Raw genomic sequence first — 21,999 nt, forward strand, 5'->3', positions numbered from 1 at the left:
ATTCAATATCTTAAGGGAGACAAGGTTTCAAACTTGTGGATTAAGCTGTGTTTAAGATTAATCTTCTAAATTGATTAACAGCCTTTTACTGTGATGTAATCTATATCCACGAGTATTTCCTGACTTGAGCAGAACTCATTTAAATAAGGAATGTTGTGGTTGTCAAGCTCCAATGGAGATTCCATCCCACATTTAAGGGAACTGTCTGTCTCAAAAATGTGTGAATCAAGAGGCACGACAAGATCTCTGAGAAGTTACAGAAGTACGTCAGGAAGTTTGGTTGGATGACCTGTGTAAAACATTGTTTCAAAGAAAGGAAAGAAGCGCCTGGAAGCTGGACCTCATTTTTGTCAAAGGCCAAAAAAATGGTGGTGGGTCAATGTGGCTAACAGGTTTGAAAATGATGACTCAGCATGAGAAACAGCCTTGGAAGAGAAAGGTAATAATAACAACAAGTACTTAAATCAGGAAATTATTGAACTTACAAGAGATTTTGAACTAGTGTACCTTGGCTTTGCTATTGGAGCCAGAGGCAAATGGCTCGAACTGAATGATTCCTGATGAAGGACTTCTACTCAAAACATCTACTCTCCTGCTCCTCGGATGCTGCCTGACCGGCTGTGCTTTTCCAGCACCACACTTTTTGACTCTCATCTCCAGCATGTGATGTCCTCACTTTGTCCAATAACTTGAACAATAGACCAATGCACCATGGGACAGTCAAAGGTTTAAATCGTTTGCCCAAGACGTATCGAGACTGATCATTTCCCTAACACTGTATTGATTGCAGATTTTTAATGATTATTAAATGATTTATTCTGCACAGCAGAAAGGTGGAAATCACACAAGTACAAGGTCACTACCACTTGTTTGATTTGTCCTTTTTTTTAGATAACTTTATAGACCAATTTTATACATTTATAGTTTGTTGTTTTCATCATTTACTTAGTCAAGAGCCAAGAGTAGCTTTATTTGTCACTTCTACCATATACAACTGATACAGTTAAAAACGAGACAGCGTTCCTCCAGGACCAAGGGTGCTACATGGACAGCACAAACTACACAATCATACATGGCATAAAGTGCATAAGAAGTACAAAATACTCAAGACAGCAGCAATTTAAAGTCGTGCAAAGTGTTTCAGATGGAATAGAGTCTGATCATACTCGGGGGAAGCAACTGTTGCACAGTCTGGTGGCGAGAGACCGAATGCTCCAGTATTTTCTGCTAGACGGCAGGAGGGAGAAGAGTTTGAGAGAGGGGCGTGTGGGTCTTCCACAATGCTCTTAGCCTTTCAGATGCAGCGTGTGGTGTAAATGTCTGTAATGGAGGGAACAGAGACCCTGATGATCCTCTCACTATCTACTGTAGGGTCTTACTATCCGAGACAGTGCAACTCCCGAATGAGGCAGTGATGCAGCAGCTCAGGGTACTCTCACTGAACCCCCCTGTACAATGTGAGGAGGATAGGGGTTGGGAAGTGGGCTTCCCTCAGCCTGCGCAGAAAATAGAGACACTGCTGGGCATTCTTGGCTACGGAGCTGGGGTTGAGGGATCAGGTACTTTAGTCTATTAATATTTTAAGTAGGTGTAATTTTAAAATTTAACCAATTGAGATAAAGTTTAGCTTTAGTAAGAGTGGTGGATAACACAGGGTGTAACATATAACATATCAGATGATGTTATCATCCTTGGACATGTGCACTAACCGGAATGGTGTTACCTGACTTCAAGATTCCCTTGTCAACCCACTCAGAGCTGGTGAATTGTCAGGGCCTATATTTTTCTACCTGTCCTCTGAACACAGAGAGGTCATGGTTGAGCTACTTAGAGGAGGTTAAGTTCACATTGATAGATAACATAAAAACCTGGCAAAGGCACTCAATCTTGTGAATGTTTGAAAAGTGACAAAGAAAGGTGAGAAGAATGAATCCATCTCCAAAGATAGATGGGAAGTCTTGAACCCACTGAGGTTAGAGACCTAGAAGGGACCTAGTGCAGGCGGATGTGATCGTGTCCAACTCTGGGCATAACACTTCACAGAAAACAGGAAGGTTTTGGAAAGGCTAACAAAAACAATTTAATGGAATAGAATGAGGGATTGCCATGAAATGAACAGACTGGAGAAGCTGTAGTTGTTCTCCTTACAGTAGGGAAGTCCAAGGGGAGGTTAGAGAGAGGTCTTTAAAATAAAGAGGGATTTAGAGACAGCAAATAAAGAGAAATAGTTTCCAATGGCTGAAGAGAGCACTGATTTAAGGTGATGAGAAAAATTACCAGCCCAACATGAGGAAACCCTTTTGTTTTAATGGTTAGGATTTAGATTGCATTGCCTGAGTACTGATGTCTGCACACTTAATACATGCAAAAGGGAATTGAATGGACACTAAAAGAAGAAGAGAAACCACAGGGTTATGAGATTAACTGCAGTGCTCTTGAAAAGGATTCATGCAGACTCGATGGATCTCCTACTCACAGTGCTCTTCGTGCCTGACAAGTGTTGTCAATTAGTGGCATGAATCATGTCATCAGGAAATGTCTTGGAGCCATCTTTTACAACAGCAGCAGATTTGATGAGTTTAAACTTGCGAAAAGCTCTGGATTGAGTGTGTGATGGGCAGTTAATAGCTGAAGACTGAAACCTCAAGCCACCAACAGTTGCTGTCTTGGGTATGAAACAGCTCAGATATTGAAGTTTGACAAGTGCCTGTACTTTGTTGGTGATTTAAAATTGAAGCTTCAATTACCCATTCCAGACATTTCAAACAGTAAATGTCTCAAAGCAATATCTAGATAAGAATGGCACTCTGATCAACGTTTCTCCCTCAGCCAGTTATTCTTATTATAGCTAGTGGGGTATTCTTGGTAACAAAGAAGTATCAAAGTTAAGTATTGATTTCAAGAAATATTCTCCCTGGATCACTGTCAGAGAATCTGATGAGTGCAAACAAATATAATGAAGTTATTTTCAGACTGCATGGTAAAGTGCTTTGTGTAACCGTATTTGCTGCAGGTCATAGAGTCATAGAGAGGTACAGCATGGAAACAGACCCATCCGTTCAACCAGTCCATGCCGACCAGATATCCCAACCCAATCTAGTCCCACCTGCCAGCACCTGGCCTATATCCCTCCAAACCCTTCCTATTCATATACCCATCCAAGTGCCTCTTAAATGTTGCAATTGTACCAGCCTCCACCACTTCCTCTGGCAGCTCATTCCATACATGTACCACCCTCTGTGTGAGAAAGTTGCCCCGTTGGTCTGTTTTATAGCTTTCTCCTCTCAGCTTAAACCTATGCCCGCTAGTTCTGGACTCCCCGACCCCAGGGAAAAGACTTTGCCTATTTACCTTATCCATGCCCCTCATAATGTTGTAAACCTCTATAAGGTCACCCCTCAGCCTCCGACGCTCCAGGGAAAACAGCGCCTCTCCCGATAGCTCAAATCCTCCAACCCTGGCAACATTCTTGTAAATCTTTTCTGAACCATTTCAAGTTGCACAACATCTTTCCGATAGGAAGACGACCAGAATTGCACGCAATATTCCAACAGTGGCCTAACCAATGTCCTGTACAACCACAACATGACCTCCCAACTCCTGTACTCAATACTCTGACCAATAAAGGAAAGCATACCAAACATCATCTTCACTATCCTATCTACCTGCGACTCCACTTTCAAAGAGCTATGAACCTGCACTCCAAGGTCTCTTTGTTCACCAACATTCCCTAGGGCCTTACCATTAAGTGCATAAGTCCTGCTGAGATTTACTTTCCCAAAATGCAGCACCTCGCATTTATCTGAATTAAACTCCATCTGCCACTTCTCAGCCCATTGGCCGATCTGGTCAAGATCCTATTGTAATCTGAGGTAATCCTCTTCGCTGTCCGCTATACCTCCAATTTTGGTGTCATCTGCAAACTTACTAACTGTACCTGTTAGGCTCACATCCAAATCATTTCTGTATATGACAAAACGTAGAGGACCCAGCACTGATCCTTGTGGCACTCCACTGGTCACAGGCTTCCAGTCTGAAAAACAACCCTCCACCACCATCCTCTGTCTTCTACCTTTGAGCCATTTCTGTATCTAAATGGCTAGTTCTCCATGAGATTCTGTGAGATTCACAAATAATATGGTACAATTCCCCAAGTGATAATTGTTCAATATAACTTTTGCCATCAACACATGGGTCTCCAAACAAACCAACTGAAATATTCTAAGACAGATGCAAACTAACGGACAAAAACCCATTGGGAAATGAAAATTGAAGGGTTGAATATACACAGGACCAGACAGCGACAAAGAAAATGAGTTAATTTTTCATGTACAGATTTGTTACAATTGATATACTCCATTCTGTAAGATATTTTCAGAGTTTGATGGCAGAAATCACATTAACTCAGTAAGATTAGATTAGATTGCTTACAGTGTGGAAACAGGCCCTTCGGCCCAACAAGTCCACACTGACCCGCCGAAGCGTAACCCACCCATTCCCGTACATTTACCCCTTTACCTAACATTACCGGCAATTTAGCATGGCCAATTCACCTGACATGCACATCTTTGGACTGTGGGAGGAAACCGGAGCACCCGGAGGAAACCCACGCAGACACGGGGGAGAATGTGCAAACTCCACACAGTCAGTCGCCTGAGTCGGGAATTGAACCCAGGTCTCTGGCGCTGTGAGGCAGCAGTGCTAACCACTATGCCACCGTGCCGTCCAAAGCTGCTTGTTTGTTCTGGAATTTGAGCTAACAATTTTATATTTATTGTTTTTATTTCCAGTTTTGGAAAAATTGCAGATTATGTTTAGTACAAAATATGTACATAGTGAAGGGGAAATATAATCTCAGATTTTCCTTAGCCTTTGTGTTCGTAGAATCCCTACAATGTGGAAGCAGGCCATTCAGCCCATCAAGACCACACCAGCCATCCAAAGAGCACCCTTATCCTGCATTCCCCATGGCTAATCCACCCAGCCTGTACATCCCTGGCACACTATGGGCAATTTAGCATGGCCAATTCACCCTAACTTGCATTTTTTTGGACTGTGCTGAGGAAACAAGAGCACCTGGAGGAAACCCATGCAGACATGGGGACAACATACAAGTACCGCACAGACAGTTGCCTGAGAGTTGAATTGACCCCGATTCCCTGGTGCTGTGAGGTAGCAGCACTAACCACTGAGCCACCTTTGTGTTTATCTTCTGTTGTTTAAAAATAAATTAAATAAATTAAATGTTTTGTGAGAATGTTTCTAATTAAACTGCTGCTTAGAATTCTCTTGGTGCAAAGCTAATGGCTGAGATATTCAAGCAGAGCCTGGAGTAATATTAAATTACTTTTGGAATCACATTGCATGCTCAAAGACATTGAGCTGTGATCCACTTAGAATTGGCCGTCCCGAAACCAGTGCATAGCTGATTCCTCTAATCGAGTGTAGCAGTGCAGCCTGAGGGGTGGCATGGCAGTTCAGTGGTTAGCACTGCTGCCTGACAGTGCCAGGGTCCTGGGTTTGCACATTCTCCCTGTGGGTGGGTTTCCTCTGGGGGCTCTGGTTTCCTCCCACAAAACAGAAACGTGCAAGTCAGATGAATTGGTTATGCTAAATTGCCCTTAGTGTTAAAGGATGGTTAGGTTAGCTGCATTAGTCAGGGGTAAACGTAAACAAGGGGATGGGTTACTCTTTGAAAGGTCGGTGTGGACTTGTTGGGCAGTATTTCCACACAGTAGGGATTCTAAATTGAACTGGTTTCAATGCTGAGATGCTGTGACACTATTGGAGTCAATCTAACACATGCATTGACTTCAAAAATTCAGAGAATTTTCATTGAAACCTCTCAGCGTAATCATACACGCAGAACCCTACACTCCTTGAGGGTAGTAATATCTAGATTACTCATGGTGCGATGAGCTAGTGAGGGCAGGAATAGGAGGATAGAGCAGATGAATGCATAGCTGAGGGGCTGGTGAATAGGAGAAGGATTCCCATTTTTGGATCATTGGAATCTCTTCTGGGGTAGAAGTGACCTGGACAGGAAGGACGGAGTGCACCTGAATTGAAGGGGACTAATAAATGGCAGGGAGATTTGCTAGAGCTGCTCAAGAGGTTTTAAACGAGTAAGGTGGGGGACCCAGGGAAATAGTGAGGAAAGAGATCAATCTAAGACTGGTACAGTTGAGAAAAGAAGTGAGTCAGTCAGGGCAGGCAGGGACAAAGCAGAGAACAAGTAGGACTGATAAATTAAACTGCATTTATTTCAATACAAGAGGCCTAACAGGGAAGGCAGATGCTCTCATGGCATAGTTAGGAACACGGGACTGGGATATCATAGTAATTACAGAAATGTGGCTCAGGCCTGGCAGCTTAGTGTTCAAGTTTACAAATGCCATAGGAAGGACAGAAAGGGAGGCAAGAAAGGAGGGGGAGTGGCATTTTTGATAAGGGATAGCATTACAGCTGTACTGAGGGAGGATATTCCTGGAATTATGTCCAGAGAAGTTACTGGGTGGAAATGAGAAATAAGAAAGGGATAATTACCTTTTTAAGATTGTATTATAGACCCTGTAATAGTCAGAGGGCAATTGAGAAACAAATTTGTCAGGAGATTTCAGTTTTCTGTAAGAATAATAGGGTGGTTATGGTAAGGGATTTTAACTTTCCAAACATAGATTAGGACTGCCATCATGTTAAGGATTTAGATGGAGTGAAATTTGTTAAGCATGTACAAGAAAATTTTCTGTTTCAGTATGTGGATATACCTACTCAAGAAGGTGCAAAACCCGACTTACTCTTGGAAAATAAGGCAGGGCAGGTGACCAAGATGTCAGTGGGGGAAGTTAGACCAGATCTAAAGATTGAAGCTCCAAATTGGAGGAAAGCTAATTTTGATGGTTTTAGGCAAGAACTTTCAAAAAGCTGATTGGGGGAAAATGTTTGTAGGTAAAGGCACAGCTGGAAAATGGGAAGCCTTCAGAAATGAGGTAACGAGAGTCCAGAGAGAGTTAGGGTGAAAGGAAAGGCTGGTAGGTATAGGGAATACTGGATGACTAAAGAAATTGAAGGTTTGGTTAGAAAAAGAAGGAAGCTTATGTCAGGTATAGACAGGATAGATCGAGTGAATCCTTAGAAGAGGAGAAAAGGCAGTAGGAGTATACAGAAGAGGGAAATTAGGAGGGGAAAAAGGGAACATGAGATAGCTTTGCCAAATAGAGTTAAGGAGAATCCAAATGGCTTTTACAAATTCATTAAGGACAAAAGGGTAACTAGGGAGAGAATAGGGTCCCTCAAAAGATCAGCAAGGCAGCCTTTGTGTGGAGCCGCAGGAGATGGGGAAGATACTAAACAAGTATTTTGCATCAGTGTTTACTGTGGAGAAGGACTTGAAAGATACATAATGTACGAAAATGGATGATGATATCTTGAAAAATGTCCATATTACAGAAGAGAAAGTGCTGGATGTCTTGAAATGCATAAATGTAGATAACTCATCAGGACCTGATCAGGTGCATCCTAGAACTGTGGAAAGCTAGAGAAGTGATTGCCGGGCTTACTGTTGAGATATTTGTATCATCGATACTCACAGGTGAAGTGACGGAAGAATGGAGGTTGGCCAACATGGTGCCACTATTTAAGAAAGATGGCAAGGACAACCCAGGGAACTATATACCAGTGAGCCTGACGTCAGTGATATGCAAGTCATTGGAGGAAATCCTGAGGGACAGGATGTACATGTATTTAGAAAGGCACGGACTGTATAGGGATAGTCAACATGGCTTTGTGCATGGGAAATCATGATTTGGATGTGAACATAGGATGTATAGCTAGTAAATTCGCAGATGACACCGAAATTGCAGTTGCAGTGGACAGTAAAGAAGGTTACCTCAGATTACAGTGGGATCTTGACCAGATGGGCCAATGCACTGAGAATTGGCAGATGAAGTTTAATTTAGATAAATGCGAGGTGCTGCATTTTGGGAAAGCAAATCTTAGCAGGACTTATACACTTAATGGTAAGGTCCTAGGGAGTGTTGCTGAACAAAGAGACCTTAGAGTACAGGTTCTTAGCTCATTGAAAGTCAAATCGCAGGTAGATAGGATAGAGAAGGCGGCGTTTGGTATTCTTTCCTCTATTGGTAGAGTTTTGAGTACAGGAGTTGGGAGGTCATGTTGCACCCGTACAGGACATTGGTTAGGCCACTTTTGGAATATTGTGTGCAATTCTGGTCTCCTTCCTATCGCAAAGATGTTGTGAAACTTGAAAGGGTTCAGAAAAGTTTTACAAGGATGTTACCAGGGTTGGGGGATTTGAGCTATAGGGAGGGGCTGAACAGGTTGGGACTGTTTTCCCTGGAGAGGAGGCCTTATAAATGTTTATAAAATTATGAGGGCAAGTATCGGGTATATAGACAAGTTCTTTTCCCTGTGGTGGGGGAGTCCAGAACTAGAGGGCATAGATTTAAGGTGAGAGGGGAAAGGTGTAAAAGGGACCTAAGGGCAACATTTTCATGCAGAAGGTGGTACGTGCATAGAATGAGCTGCTATAGGAAGTGGTGGAGGCTGGTACAATTGCAACATTTAAAAGGCGTCTGGATAGGTATATGAATAGGAAGGGTTTGGAGGGAGACAGGCTGGGTGCTGGCAAGTGGGACTTGATCAGGTTGGGATATCTGGACAGCATGTATGATTAGACTGGAGGGTCTGTTTCCATGCTGTACATCTTTGTGACTCTATGACTCTATGACATGATCTGACTTACCTTAATGACGTGGGTAAAGTCATAGAGTCATCAACATTCAGAAACAGTGGGGAATAACACACAGTATCCTGTCATTACGCAAAATGTATGGTCAACTAAACATCACAGGGCCTTTGCATCACTAAATGCGTGCTCACCTTTACATCTAAGATTGGCCTTGGCTAATACAAGCAACATTGGCATGCTGAATTATGTAATGAAAAGTGCCTGGAAACCTTAAAGACCAATCTGAAGCCAGAAAGGAGGGCCTTAGTGTGTACAGAAGAAGAAATCTCTGAGAACTAGAACAACAAGATGTTCATTTATAAGCAAGAAAAATTCTGGCATCCTCACAAATAAAACACTGAAACAGCTATCAGATAAGTGCAGAATGTTGCAGAACACCATAGCAGGAACCCAAACCCTGGTGCCTGACAAACCTCCAGAGAACAATCCAGATGACAGTCCAGGAGATAAGATTTCCAACTAAACAGAGGTCCCCCAACAAGCTAACAGGATTATTCAACCATCAGCCCGTAACGCAAACACAGGGACATTGATGACCTTGATACATAGGCAGAAGAGCTGATAAACAAGAAAGGGGACCCAGAGGTCACAGCATGAGATGTGGGCCTTCATACAGTGTACTGCGGACTTCCGGATAAATGGAGAAAACCACCTAAAGTCACTCATAGGTCAAGGGAAGGATGAAAAGAAAACCAAAAGAGCAGAATAACAGAAAAAGGTTGAAGGTATGGAGTCATGAAGAAAGCTGATGTGAAGAAACGATGGACAGCTAAAAAAAAAGTGGTTCCAAGAAACAGAAATTTTTTACAGAAAGGACACTTCGCCCAGCAAGTGATGGGGCTCTGGCAATCACTCTTTACGCTCTCTCAACAGAAGACTTGGAAAAGAAATTCACTGCTAAATTCTCTGTGCCCAACAGCAAGACTAATCTTAATAAATTGAAAAAAAATACTCTGGTGAAGAGGATGATGGTCAACTGATGCAACACATGAGGAGGAAGAGGTCAATACTGTCATCAAAGTGATCAATCTCGAGAATACAGCAGGAATGGGATGAACCTGGAGGATATTCATGACAAGGTGTTATGCACCTTCCCACACTCTTCTCCTTATGGCTGAAATCATACACAATCCTGAATTGCCTAATACAAATCAAACAGTCCTCATCCCTAAGTTGAAGATATGGAATATCTGAAGAACATAGATAACTGCAGGGCAATCATAATTGGACTCAAACTACGCTGCATTTTAACTAAAATGATGGCAAAGAGACAAAGTGACACAGTTTAACCTTGGACTGAAGGGTCTTCTCAAGGCAACACCAGACTGGAATGAAAACATAGCAATCTTGGAAATCATCATAAAAACGCACTAAAAGGAATAGAAAAGATCTCTCAGTTATCTTTGTTAATCTCCCAAAGGCTTTTGACTCTGTTGGTCGTAAACTATTAATCAAGTCGCTACAAAGAATGCATCTCCCCAGATCATTAGGGCAACTGATCGAGGATTTATACAGTAACAACACCACAGCAATCAAAAGCAACAAATCCAAAACTTATTCTTTCTAAATTGAAGGGTGAGTCAAGTCCATTGTTTCTTCACACCAGCTTTCTTCATGACTCCATATCTTCAACCTTTTTCTGTTATTCTGCTCTTTTTTTCTTTAACATTGCCTTGGGTCCACTGTTATACATTCTTGAAGGTGCCAACTTAGTAGTACCATTGATGGTAAACTGCTCCACTTTGACCTTTGCAGATGACATCACATTAATTTGTGATTTGTGGATTAGAATGACCTCATATCTGAAGATGGTCCATTAATACTGTGATAAAACAGGACTCACAATCAACAACCTGTTATGGACTACGCCATAACATTCTTGAGCAGGTAGCCCCAGACCATAACTTTGCAATTTGTTTCAGTAAGTGTACAGTGAAAATTATCTGAAAATGTGTTGCTGGAAAAGTGCAGCAGGTCAGGCAGCATCCGAGGAGCAGGAGAACCGACGTTTCGGGCATGAGCCCTTCTTCAGGAATCCTGACCTGCTGCGCTTTTCCAGCAACACATTTTCAGCTCTGATCTCCAGCATCTGCAGTCCTCACTTTCTCCTACAGTGAAAATTACCCAGAGTAAGATAGCTAGGTTGACTATTAGATTTTGAAACAGACAAAAAGTTTATTCACAAAATTACACAACGAAATACAAAGAACAGAATAAAGAACCCTTACAGAACTCAAAATTTCCAGGTAGATTTAATTATGCTGTTCTGAATAATCACAACAATCCCAATAAGCAAATTCCCTTTAAAAACCAGTATAAATGGAACACATGCTTACAGGTTGAAATTGAAGGGCAAAAAAGAGAGAATGAGAGTTTCTACACAGCTCCCCTGTTGAACTTCCCAGTTCAGGGCTGAACTAAAACCATCTCAGCTCAACTCAAATAGCTAGAGAGCTGACCACTCCACTTTCATTATACAGGTCACTTCTAAAACATGACCACTTTGGCCTGAAGTCTCATCTGTTTACATATAAACAAAAGGCTCATAAAATCCTTTTCATCTCTGTACCAAACTAGTCTGATCGGAGCCTGGCCCAGTTTATTGCCTCTCTGAAAAAAATCAAGGGCAGAGTCTCCTTGAGCCAAGGAACAGCTTTTAGGAATAAAAGGGACTAACTTTGTGTTACCTCCCACCTTAAAAAAAAACCTTCAATACCAAAAGATGGCTTCATTTTTAATCCTTTAAAACCTGATTCGTAATTTAAATATACATCTACACTGTACTAACTAAAAAAAATGCACAACCTCATGCAAATTCAGGCCACAGCACACCCACCACCGAACACCTCCGTATCTCATTCGAGTCTCGATATCACATCAGCTTCACGTTTTTGCAACCTACCATATGCACAATTGTCAAATTGAATGGCTGCAACAACAAACTCCATCTAAAGAGTCTGGCATGTTGTCCTTAAATTTTTCCTCAAATGTCAATGGGTTGTGATCAGTGTTTACAATTGTCTCAGATGCATTACTAATAATATAAACACTGAAATGTTGGAACGCCAACACCAAGCTTAAAGCCTCTTTCTCCTCCGCTGAATAGTTCTGTTGATGAACGTTCAACTTCCTGGAAAAATACCCGATGGATCTTTCTATTCCCTTGTCATCCTCCTGCAGGAGCACCGCACCAACACCCACATCACTGGCATTGATAGCCACCTTGAAAGGTTTCATGTAATCTGGTGTGGTTAATACTGGGCAGTGGTTAACACAGTTTTTAGGCTGTCAAATGCCTTTTGACAGGTCTCTGTCCACTGAAACTTCTTGCCCTTTTTTAATAATTCTGTGAGTGGAGCAGCCACACTGATAAAGTTCGGTACAAACCTTCAATAAAAACCATTCAGTCCCAGGAACCATGGTACTGCTTTTCCGTCGAAGATGTGGGAAATTCCCCAATTACTTTTGTTTTGCATCTTGTGGGGCCACTTGTCCATGTCCAATTACATGCCCCAGGAAAGTAACTTGGGCTTTGGCAAATTGACTTTTAGCTCAGTTTACCACCAAGCCTGCATTCCAAAGTCAATCAAACAAGTCCAACAAATGCTGTAAATGTTCCTTCCATGAGTGTCTAAAAATCACTAGGTCATCGAAATACACCACACAGTTGAGGAATCCAGCAATGACCTTATTATTCAGTCTCTGAAATGTGGTTGGAGCGTTTTTCATACCAAATAGCATGACTTTGAACTGATATAGTCCATTTGGCTTTACGAAAGCCGAAATCACCTTTGCTCTCTCTGACAGAGACACTTGCCAGTAGCCTCCGAGCAAATCCAATTGAGAAATGAAAGTTGCTTGTCCCACTTTTTCAACACAGTCTTCCAACCATGGATTTGGATATTGTGAAGTTTGATCCTTGATCTGACTGGATCTCGACTGGCAGTCCATATCTGATAAAAAACTTTAAGTAATTCTTCTACAACTCTTTTAGCTGTGATGTTGCATAATGGGATTGCCTCTGGAAATCTAGTCAACACATCCATTATTGTTAATAAAGACTTATTTCCACTTTTTGTTTGAGGTAAGGGACCTATGCAATCAAGACTCTTGTGAAAGGTTCCTCAGATACTGAAAGAGGTATTAAAGGTGTAGGTTTTATTACTGCCCGTGGTTTTCCGATTAGCTGACATGTATGACACATGTCAAAATGTATCCACATCTTTGTTTAGTCCAGGCCAGTAAACATGTCTTTATATTTTAGCCTCTGTTTTCCTCACCCCTACATGACCTCAAAGTGGGGTAGCTCATGCGCCACTCACACCACCTCTTCTCTATACCTTACTGACAAAACAATTTGATGAATTTCTGCCTACTTTTCATCTGCTTGAATGTGTGATGGTCGCAATTTCCTCATTAAGTCATCATTTGTTCAGTAATAACACACAGGAATGCATTCACTTTCTTTCCTGTAAATGCCTTTTGATAAACTGTTTTAACTCCTAATCTTTCTGCTGTAATTCAATCAGCTTAGTAGAGCTAAAAATTCTTGCATGTTTACCTGTTTGCTCCTTCTCTGTTCCATGTATCTGATCAACAGTAAGTTTTGGATAACACTATGCCAGCTTCCTTATCTGTGCCGTTTGATCTCTCCTGCTTCAGCTTGTGCCTCTGTGATCTTGTGACCACACAATGTGGGAAAATTCCTGGATAAATATTCTCCATGTCTTCAGTTGCCTGCATCTCCAATGGTTTTCCAACTGGAGTAGGAAGCACACCTACCGGTGAATCAGCTAGATCATTTGCAAGGACAAATTATATTCCTGGAGCTGAGGGTTTGTCCAGTACTCCTACTGCAAATTCTTCACTCTTCTCTGGACTCTCTAGCCTCATTTTACATAACTGAGCACTTTTTGTCTCACCATGAATTCCTATTACCAGCACCTTTTCTGGCAACAGTCCCTCAGGAGTACGTATCTTCTCATCCTTCAGACTGAGAGGTTCCTGTGTCCCTTAATACTGTAACCTCCTTACCTATTACACCTGGCCTATGTGAATAAACTTTACCCTTGCATGTTTATTTTTTAAGCAAATCTGACACTTCCTCCTCAATCAACCTCTGATCATCTTGTACACTCTGAGGCAGTTGTCTAACTTCCCTTGTGCTTTTTGTTACTAGTCCAACAAAACTCCCAGGCGTGTCGGTTTTCTTACATCAGGCTTTCTCCTAGCCGACCAACACTGTGATTTTGTGTGGCCCACTTAATTACAATGAAAACGTCAAAGCCTTTTAACTTCATTGTGCACCTCAAGGGTTTCTTTTTTACCCCGTGGTAAGTTATCCTTATGATCTTCAGTGAGATCTACCTTTCCCTTTCCACATGAGGATTTCTCTTTGCCCCAGTTTGTATCCCTCATGGACTGAAATTGATTCCGGAAGCCAATCCGTGTTTTATGGACCAGCTCATTATCATCAGTTACTTCAGTTGCTAACCTTACTGTTTTAACTCTCTGCTCTTCCACACGAGTTCACATTACTTCCTCACTGAGCCGTCCCTCAGCCTTTATCTCCGGCCTTTTAAGCGGACTTTCCTTTTTAAGTGTCAGTTTCTGAAGTTCAAAAGCTCTCTTTTTCTTTCCCTGCTCTCTCTTTTTCCCTCTCTTCTGCTTTTAATCGTAACTCAAACTGTTTCATTTCTGCTGCCCTTTCCTTATCGCTCGCCTCTAAATCAAGCTGCTTCATTTGTAATTGAATTCTTGCCATTGCTATAGATTCTGATGGTTTCTCCAGCAAGTTTAAATGCTGAGCTGCTGCTGTAATTATCTCTCCTTTCCTCACAGAAGCAGGCAGTTCCAATTCCAGTTTCCTGCTAATTTTTGCAACTCGGTCTTAATCACTTTTTGCAAAGCCTCCAAAGTCACTCCACCCACATCCAGAAAACTTTTGGTGTCTGAAAGAGGCATTACTATCCCAAGCTTTGACTACCCACCCAAACCAATACCCGAAATAAAGACACTAGCACCTACCACTCGCTGTTTCAAATCCCGCAAAGTGCCCCCAGTCTGTTATGGACTAGGCCAGACCACTCAATACATTCTTTAGCAGGCAGCCCCGGACCATAACTTTGCAATTTGTTTTGCTAAGTGTACAGTGAAAATTACCCAGAGTAAAATAGCTAGGTTGACTCCAAGATTTTAAAACAGACAAAACATTTATTCACAAAATTACACAATGAAACACAAAGAACAGAATAAAGAACGCCTACAGAACTCAACCTATCCAGTTAGACTTAATTATGCTGTTCCAAATAATCACAACAGTCCCCAATAAACTCCCTTTAAACCCAGTATAAATAGAATACACACTTACAGGTTGAAGTTGAAGGGCAGAAAAGTGAGAATGAGAGTTTCCACACAGCTCCCCCGTTGAAATTCCCAGTTCAGGGCTGAACTAAAACCATCTCAGCTCAGCTAAAGAGCTGACCACTCCCCTTTCATTATACAGGTCACTTTTAACGCATGACCACTTTGGCCTGAAGTCTCATCTGTTTGCATATATACAAAAGGCCTCTCAAAGTCCTTTTCATCTCTGTACCAAACCAGACTGATTGGAGCCTGGCCCGGTTTATTGCCCCTCTGAAAAAAATCAAGGGCAGAGTCTCATTGAGCCAAGAAACAGCTTCTAGAAAAAAAGGGACTAGCTTTGTGACAAGCCCAAAGACTAAAGGCTCCCACTTTACCTAAAAAAGGGAAGACCTTCCTTCACAACCACAAGAAAATATGTAACTTAAAAGGGAATAACTTTCTCCAGGAGAAACGAAGATGTTCCTGAGGACCTGGATCAATCTGTGAACAAGTGTCCCAGAAAGAGAGTGGGAGGAGAAACCTAACAGCTGGATCTCTGGCTTGGAAACTACTGCTGTCTACTGGCCCAGAAAATTGAAATTCTCAAAACACGTTATCACAAGATTGTTTTACCAAGTGATCTTCACAGAGACATCACAAAACACCCTTCAGAAATTAGACTGTAACTCAACCAAACAGTTTCTGCATCTCCCACCATGTACCACAAATGGGGCTATCTATGCCAGATGGATGATTGGGTTTGCCAAAACTCAAGATACAAATCCCAGGTGCAGTCATATGTAATTGGGAAGCACTTGAGGCATCTCTCGATGCAGAGATTCAAGCATCATTCCAGTTTTCTAGGGAATATAATTCAGGAACAGTCGAGGGGCTACAGCAACTTAAGGTCCTAAAGGAGGTCCAGACCTTCTCAATTAAAAAGAAACCTGAACAAAATTCAGCTATGGAGCTGGAAAAACACTTGACTGTCCGAAGTCCTGAATTAATAACAGCAGAAACCAGGTCATTTACTAATGACAAGGCAAGGAGAGATTGGGAGCTGGCGAAATGATTGGACCTCGAAAGTCAGGGAGCTGGGATGAAGTATTACAAAAACAATGTGATCTCAAACTCCTGGGTGAAAATGCCTTGCAGAATTAAATTGTCTAGTCCAATCAACAGCCTGCAATCTCTACGCAACCAGAAATACCTTGTGAAGTTGTGGACTGTATTTATAACCAGAATGCCAAAGATGTTAGGTACCTTGAGAAACATTATCACATATTCCAAGCAACAGCCTGATCATGAAAAACACACAGATTAAATGTCACAACAGGATTGGATGGATCTACAACAAAAAGTCAGAAAGTAATGATGGAGTACACACATCAAACCACAACTGAAAAAGAACCATGACTGTGGAAACTGGACCTGACCTTGAAAAATGACTGAAGAATTGCAGTGGTCAATGTTACAGCAAGTTTTGAAGATGCTATAAAATCCCTGGAGAAAGCTTGGATTGGGAAGTCATGAAAATGTAAACATCAGGTGGCACAGTCGCTCAGCGGTTAGCACTGATGCCTAACCATGCCAGGAACCCAGGTTCGATTCCAGCCTCAGGCAACTGTCTGTGTGGAGTTTGCACACTCTCCCCGTGTCCGTGTGGGTTTCCTCCGGGTGCTTGGTTTCCTCCCACAATCCGAAAATGTGCAGGTCAGGTGAATTGGCCATGCAAAAATTGCCTATGGAGTCTAGGGGTGTGTAGGTTAGCTGCATTAGTCAGGGGTAAACATAGAGTAATAGGGTAGGGGAATGGGTCTGGTTGGGTTACTCTTCGGAGGGCCGGTGTGGATTTGTAGGGCTGAATGGCCTGTTTCCACACTGTGGGAATTCTATGATTCCCAAACGGGACGCTGAAGAATTGACCAGAGGTTCTGAACCCGTCAACTTTGTATTCGTCGCGAGAGCAAGAGGAAAGTGGCTCAGACAGAAGATGCACTTCCTGGTGTGTAGACGTACAAGTCCTTAACCCAGGATGTATCAAGATGTAGAATATCACTGACACTGAAACTGCTACAAATCATCAGTGACCAACAGAACAACTTTATAACCCACTCGGCTTGGGCTGAGGATGTCAGATGCCAACTTGACAGTGCCAGGGTGAAGTATCTAGAATGAGGATGGTGGGAGAAAACTATTTTATAAAAGTTTATAAGATGTTAAGGGCCGTAACATTGCATAAAGTATGAAATCTTAATAAAGTTGTTGTAACAATGGTGGTGGATAGGTAGCACTGTTACGCTATTCGATCACGGATGTGGGACAACATATAGTACAAATGGTGGTGGTACGCAATTGGAAAAACACCACATCAGGTGAATTTTTTTTAAATAGAATCGCCACAGTTTGGAAAAGGGTCATTCGGTCCAAACCGTCTACACCAACCCCCTGAAGAGCATCACAACCAGGTACATCCTCTCCCTGATAATCCGACATTTTCCATGGCTAACGTCCCTAACCTACATATCACTGAACACTATGGGTAATTTAGCATGGCCAATCACCTAACTTCCACATCTTTGGACTGTGGGAAGAAATCAGAGCACCTGGAGGAAACCCACACAGGGAGAATGTGTAAACTCCACACAGATGGTCATCTGAAGCTGGAATTGAACCCAGGTCCATGATACTGTGAGGTAGCAGTACTAACCACTGAGCAATCATTCCATCCCAATGTCCTTGGACTAACTAATCAGAATGGAGCTTTCAAACATTTCCCTTGTTTGAAATACCCCAATCACTGGATTTTCTGTAGATCACCCTCTTTAGTCCAGGATTTTATGACTTGGAGGATTTTAAAAAACATCGATGAGCAATGCTAAGACTCATAAAAGCCACTGTGTATGTTCATTAAAATAGCTGGGTAGGTAGACAAGGTAATTAAGAAAACATGTGGGAGACTTGCCTGTATTAGCTGAGGCATGGCATACAAGAACAAGGTGCTAATGCTGAAACTGCTGGTGAGACCTCAAATGGAACATTATGTACAGTTGTAGTGACCACATTAGAGGAAAGATGTGGTTGTGTAAGAGAAGATGAAGAGGAGGTTTATCGGGATGCTGAGCCATAAGGAAAGATTGGATGGGCTGGGGTAATTTTCCTTGAAGCAATAAAAGTTGAGATGGGACCTGAGAGAGATTTATAAAGTTATGAAGAGCATAGACAGGGTGAATAGTTTCCATTATTTGGAGAGGTCGAAAAACCAGGGACACATTTAAGCTAAGAGTCGGAAGAACAAAGAACATTACAGTACAAGGACAGGCCTTCGGCCCTTCAAGCCTCACCGATCCAGATCCTCTATCTAAACCTGCGCCTATTTTCTAAGGATCTGTATCCCTTTGCTCCCTGCCCATTCATGTATCTGTCTAGATACATCTTTACCACCTCTGCTGACAACACATTCCAGGCACCCACCACCTTCTGCATAAAGAACTTTCCATGCATATTTCCCTTAAACTTTTCCCCTCTTACTTTGAACTTATTACCCCAAGTAATTGAGTTCCGCAAATTGGGAAAAAGCTTCTTGCTATCCACCCTGTCAACACTTTTCATGATTTTGTAGGCCTCAATCAGGTCCCCACTCAACCTTCTCCTTTCCAATGAAAATAATCCTAATCTACTCAACCGCTCCTCATAGCTAGCTCCCACCATCATATTAGGCATTATCCTGGTGAACCTCCTCTGCACCCTCTCCAAAGCATCCACATCCTTTTGGTAATGTGGTGACCAGAACTGTACGCAGTATTCCAAATGTGACCGAACCAAAGTCCTGTACAACTGTAATGTGACCTGCCAACTCTTGCACTCAATACCTTGTCCGATGAAAGAAAGCATGCAATTTGCCTTCTTGACCACTCTACTGACCTGTATTGCCACCTTCAGGGAACAATGGATCTAAACATCCAGATTCATAGATTCATGGAGATGTACAGTATGGAAACAGACCCTTCAATCCAACCTGTCCATGCCAACCAGATATCTCAACCCAATCTAGTCCCACCTGCCAAAACCCAGCCCATATCCCTTCAAACCATTCCTATTATATACCCATCCAAATGCCTATTAAATGTTGCAATTGTACCAGCCTCCACCACATCCTCTGGTTTCTCATTCCACATATGTACCACCCTCTGTGTGAAAAAGTTGCCCCTTAGGTCTCTTTTATATCTTTCCACTCTCACCCTAAACCTCTGCCCTCTAGTTCTGGACTCCCCAACCCCAGGGAAAACACTTTGTCTATTTATCCTATCCATGCCTCTCATAATTTTGTAAACCTCTGATCGCTCTGTACATCAATTTTCCCCAGGACTTTTCTATTTACTGTATAGTTCACTCTTTAATTGGATCTTCCAAAATGCATCACTTCGCATTTGTTCGGATTGAACTCCATCTGCCATTTCTCTGCTCAACTCTCCAGTCTATCTATACTCTGTTGTATTCCCTGACAGTTCCCTTCACTATCTGCTACTCTACCAATCTTAGTGAAGGCTAAGAGGAGAAAAACCTTTGCACTTAGAAGGAGGAGTCTGATACTCACTGCCTGAAACAGTTGTGGAGCCAGGAACGTCCAACGCATTTAAGCAGTATTTAGATATTCAGCTTCGTTGACAGTCTCCAGGGCTATGGTCTATTCGAAAATGGGATTAATGTAGTCAGATCTTTGTTGATAGATGCAGACACAATGGGCTGAATGGCCTCCTTTTATGCTATGAATGCCTATCAGTTTGGCTGATTAGCAAAGGGCCAGCATTGAAATGAAGAGTATTTTATTTTGCTGAGAGTTGTTTCATGTGGAACACATTGCCTAAGAGGATGGTTGAAGTACATTCAGCAGTAACTTTCAACATGGAATTAGATAAGTACATGAAGAGGATTTATTAACTAGGCGATAAGGAAAGGACAAGGTATGAAACTGATTGAATAACTTTTTCAAATAGCCAAAACAAGCATGATAGACTGACTGACCTTTCTCTGAGTTGATGATTCTTTAATTAACTGTTTGTTCAGAACACTGTTGTAGCTTTAATGTGAGATAAGTCTGACACAGACTTAACTGGTTGGGCATTACTTTACATTTTCTTTTCTGCTCTTGTATAAACCTACTTAATGTCTCAATTTGCTAAATATGCAGCCACAGCACTCTACCAATAATTATGATCTTAATTGTAATAGTTTGCATTGGACACCCATTGAAATGCGCATCTTATTTGCTCACGCCAATTAATATTTCAATTAACAATCAACTGAAAACCAATCAGAAAGTAAAGACTCTCAGCAAATGTGTATCTTTGTTCTGTAACGGAAAATTGTCCCCTCCATTAACTCGCCAGGAATTGTAGAATCCATGAAAAATTATACGCGGTCATCATTTATTTTTGGGGCAGATATCCTATTTAATTGAGGTCTCCTTTTTTTTTCTAATCATATAAACTTTAGCACAAAATGTTTTGTGTATGCTGCAAAATTGCCTGCAGTGCTGTTCAGAGTTAGTTTGTATCCAAATCATTTCAGTGCATATGCCACAATGATGGAGCCGATACCTTCCAGAAAGTTAATCGACAATGTAATTGTTTACATAGCAGCGTGTATTGCTGTATTACAGCAGGATTTCCATTCTGAATGGCCACAAATGTGATCTGAAAGATAACATGAGGGTTTGTATGTGTGCAGTACATTAGACAATTTCAAAAGCACTTTCCTGCAAATTGTGCACGTTTTGAAGTGTAATCATGGTACTGTAAGATATACAGCATGCAATTTACACACACAAGCATCCACAAGATTTTACAGTGAGGCCACCATTTAGCATATCATTCGAAAGACTGTGTCATGAAAATGCAACACTCCTTCTTCCATAATGCACTGATGTGTCATCGTGGATCTTGTGCTAAATTGTCTGGAGTGAAAAGTGAACTCACAGGATCTTGGTGTCTTACTGCATAAAAAGCTCAGTAATAAGGAAATCTAATAGAATGATATTGTTTATCGTGAGGGAAATTGAAATCAAAAACAAGGAAGTTATACAAGGATTGTTGAGACCACATCTGGACTATTGTGGACAGTGTTGGTCTCTTTGTTTGAGGCATGTAAGGGCATTAGAATGAAGATGTTCAAGCAGATATACCTGAGGAATACCTGGAATGGATGGGTTATGTTATGAGGAAATGTTGACAGGCTAGATTTGTACCTGCTGGAGTTAGGAAGAACAAGAGGTGAGTTGATTGAAACTTACGAAATTCTGAGGGGTGTTGACAGGTTAGGTGTGGTCACCTAAGAGGTCAATAAGACAGAGGTGAGGAAAATATATTTCCTCACAGAACGTTGTGGGCCTTTGGATTCATCTCTCAAAGCAGCCTTTGAACATTTTAAAGGTAGATGAATGTAGATTCTTGATAAGGAAGGTTTTGTAAGGTTGTTGAGACAACTCTGTGGAGCAGTCAAATCAAGCATGATCTTAATGGGATAAAACTGGAACTAGCTGGAGAAACTCAGGAGGGCCGGAAGCATCTACAGAGAGAAACAGAGTCAACACCTTGGGTCCAGTGAGCTTTCATCAGAAGTAATTTTTCTTCTGAAGAAGAAGTCACTGGACCTGAGGAATTGACTCTGTTTTTCTCTCCCTCCACAGATGCTGCCAGATCTGCTGAGTTTCTCCTGCTGTTTCTGTCTTTGTTTCAGATTTCCAGCGTCTGCTTTTTTAAAATGATCTTATCGACTGCTGAGTTCCCGACTCCAGTTTCTTTTACGTTTCCTGTGTTTTTTTATTGTGAACTGAAATGGGAATAGGACTGTTTTAAAAACAAGCATTATGAGAAGGATTTTTA

The sequence above is a fragment of the Chiloscyllium punctatum genome, chromosome 23, assembly GCF_047496795.1.
Source record: "Chiloscyllium punctatum isolate Juve2018m chromosome 23, sChiPun1.3, whole genome shotgun sequence".
NCBI lineage: Eukaryota > Metazoa > Chordata > Chondrichthyes > Orectolobiformes > Hemiscylliidae > Chiloscyllium > Chiloscyllium punctatum.